Here is a 3,864-nt window from a genome sequence, read left to right as displayed (position 1 = left end):
ATTGGTGGCACACAATTTAATGTCCACCCTCAGCCCTGTACATAGCTTGGTTGGCACGCATCTCAAATATTAACTGGGCCCTGAAAACATCTCATTTTGGCAAATTTGGGGATTATTTTCCCCATTGTTTAATTCCCACCATGGCTTTGCAACGAACTTCACTTCTTCATCACCTTCGACCAAAAACCTCACCGCACCCGCCCAAGTAACACCCGCACATCCTTCCTCCTCACAATTTTCAATTCAATGATGGATTTCTACTTCTTCATAACTATATTTTGCTTTGTTTTTTCATCATTTCTGTTAATGGTGTTGAGGGTTTCATTTCAATGATCTCTCTCACTTTATAATGCATGAATCATTACACAGAATGTGAAAATGATAGATTAATGTCTGATTTTATTTGAAACCCCTCATTTTTAATCATGAAATTTAATGGGATTATTGTTATGGCATCGAGGGTTTCATTTCAATTATCTCTCTCACTTTATAATTCAAAAATCATTACATAGAATGCGAAAAAGATAGATTATTGTCTGCTTTTATTCGAAACCCCTGATTTTTAATCATGAAATTTAATGAGAATATTCGTATGGCGTTGAGGGTTTCATTTCAATGATGTCTCTCATTTTATATTTTAAAAATCATTAAACATAATGCGAAAAAGATTGATTATCGTATGCTTTTATTCGAAAGCCATGATTTTTAATCATAAAATTTAATGGGTATACTGTTATTGTCACCATTTCTAACTTAGTAGTACGCTTATTATTGTCTCCAATTATAATGTGAAATCCATTACACCTATTTTTTCAAATTTGCATCAATGATGTGATTTCAAGTAGGGTTTAAAATATGCAAAGTTACTATCACAATATTTGTACCAATTTTTTCATCATTTATGTCTATGTTGTTGAGGGTTTCATTTCAATTATGTCTCTCACATTATAATGTGAGAATCATTATTGAGAATGCAAAATTATTGATTATCGTCTGCTTTAACTCGAAACCCTAGATTTTTAATCATGAATTTTAATGGGTATATTGGTTTTTATCTCCATTTATGACTTAGCATGTACACCTATTGTAGTCTCCATTTATAATGTGAAATTCATTACACCTATTTTGTCATTTTCACATCAATGATGTAATTTCATCTAGGGTTATAGGTGCAATTCAGTACACCTATTATAGTCATATGTGTTTATTGTTTTCTCAGTTTATTGTCTATGTTTCAATCATATATGTTTTCGTCATATATGGTTATTGTTTTCTCAATTTATTGTATATTTTTCAGTCATATATGTATTGTTTTTTCAGTTTATTGTCTATGTATCAGTCATATGTTTATTGTTTTCTCAGTTTATTGTTTATGTTTCAATCATATATGTTTATTGTTCTCTCATTTTATTATCTATGTTTTAGTCATATATGTTTATTGTTTTCTCAATTTATTGTCTATGTTTTAGTCATATATGTTTCAATCATATGTTATTGTTTTCTCAGTTTATTGTCTATGTTTCAGTCATCTATGTTTATTGTTTTCTTGTTTTATTGTCTATGTTTCTATCATACATGTTTATTGTTTCCTTAGTTTATTGTCTATGTTTCAGTCATATATGCTTATTATTTTCTCAGTTTGTTGTCTATGTTTTAGTCTTGTGTGTGTGTGTACATATACATACCATAAATATGTATGCATATGCATACATTTATACCATGCATTTATACATTTGAGTAAAGAAAAGAACAAACATACTTATGAATGCATATGTATGCATAACCATACATATGAATGCATAACCATACATATGAATGCAAATGTGTGCGTATGTATACATATAAATATGCATACATATGTATGCATATGATATGCATATATATGTATACATATGCATACATTTACTATTTTAGTAAAGAAGACAACAAACATATGCCTCAAATTCATCAAAAAGAGATGTTTTTAGGGCTCAGTTAATATTCGAAACACATACCAACCAAGATATGTACATGGCTAATGATGGACATAAAAGAGTGGTCATATAATTAAATGGCCACACACTCTTGACATTAAAGTGAAAAATGTGAGCGGGTCCACAAGGATAGACACTTAGAATTAGGTGTTATTTAATTTTGTAATGGATATTTTTAAATCTTTTTGTTGTATACATACATACATGTTAGAATTGGTGAAATGTGAATCCCACAATCCCAATTATCTTCTGCAAGAATACTTGTCACACATACAGAGAAAATTGAACAACAAAAAGATAATTGAAGACAATTAACAATAATTGAATGTATTGCTTTGAAATTGCTTATTGCTTATTGCTTATTTCTTATTTCTTATTGCTTATTACTTATTGCTTATTGCTTATTGCTTATTGCTCATTTCTTATTGCTTATTGCTTATTGCTTGTTGCTTATTGCTTATTGCTCGAGTTACAATGAAGGATATTACATCCTTATAAATAAATCTAACTCTAAAAATAGAAACCCTAAATGGTGGAATCTACAAGATAGATTGAATGTGGAAATAGAATGCATGAATCAGTCATGTATGCACAAAAAGCATAATAAACTAATTAAATGCATGAAACTGTCAAAAATCTAAACATAGTTTGTTTTTCCTAGTTTGCATTATGCATGGAGATAAATATTAATTAATTATTTTTAATTAATTAATTAACTAACTAATAAATGTCAATAATTAATTACTAACTAAGGTATCAATTATTTAGTGAATTAATATAATTAAGTGAATAATTCATATATGAATTATTTATTCCAACACCCCCCCTAAATGCACAATTGGGAGAGAGGCAAAGATATAGGAAAAAGCATGCAAAGATGAATGCATGATGGGTCCCGGCCTAAAGCCCGATGAGGTACCCATGAAAAAACATGGAAGTTTCTCAGAAATGGAGTAAAGAAGAAAACCCTGAATGGGAACAAAACTCCTCTCCAAAAGAGAAACAAAAGACAAGCATGAAAAAACATTTAAGCATGAAGAATCTGAAAACACTGTTGTAGAATGGCTACTATAATGTTGAAAATCTAACCTCCAAAAATAGGAATGGAAGAGTGTCGATATGGTAAGTATTCCATCTCACTGACAATACATGGGTAAATGGTTGTCGCATCTCATAATACATAGGAACAAATATGTAAGTGATCCATTTCATGAACAATGCATGGGTAAATGGCCCTAGACCTCCAAGTATATAGGAACAAGTACTAAATACATAGAACACTCCAACACGAAACCAAGGAAGCATTAGCAATAATAATAGAAACCCCCTCATAATGCTGACAAGGGAGAGGTATGACAGGTACACTGAATTTGAATGCTATTCTCCATGATGTTAAAAACAATAGAGATTTAAGACAAAAAAAAATGGAGCTCGGATCACAGGAGGGCAAAATAGGGCCAAGAAGTCACTAATTAATTCAAAAGGAAGAGACAGTAGGTTGGAAATCTATCTAAAAAAATGGACCTAAGATCTGGATAGAGCTCTGAATCACTTTTCTGACGATATCTCATCTGTGAAAAATGGAGTCTGAATGCACAAGATATGCCCTCAGGAGTGCAAATTGTAACTTCTAACTTCAACTGGAAAAAAAACTTGCAAAATGAAAAAATAAAAAAAATATACCTCCATATCTGGATCAGTCTCGAAAAGATCTTTCCAATGGTATATGGTTTGCTAAAAAACGCCTTTGTATGCTCAAGTTATGAGCAAAAAATCAACCCCCTATAGAAAAGGACGGGAAAAAAATCCACCTCCCTGGTGGAGTGGTGGCTCCTAGGTGGACAGGCCCGAAGAAGCACAAGTGGCGCAATGGTGGAAGGCAAGCGGAGCT

This window comes from Cryptomeria japonica, chromosome 10 (genome assembly GCF_030272615.1).
Source record: "Cryptomeria japonica chromosome 10, Sugi_1.0, whole genome shotgun sequence".
NCBI lineage: Eukaryota > Viridiplantae > Streptophyta > Pinopsida > Cupressales > Cupressaceae > Cryptomeria > Cryptomeria japonica.
The sequence above is the reverse complement of the archived record's forward strand: the minus strand, read 5'-3'. Positions refer to the sequence as shown.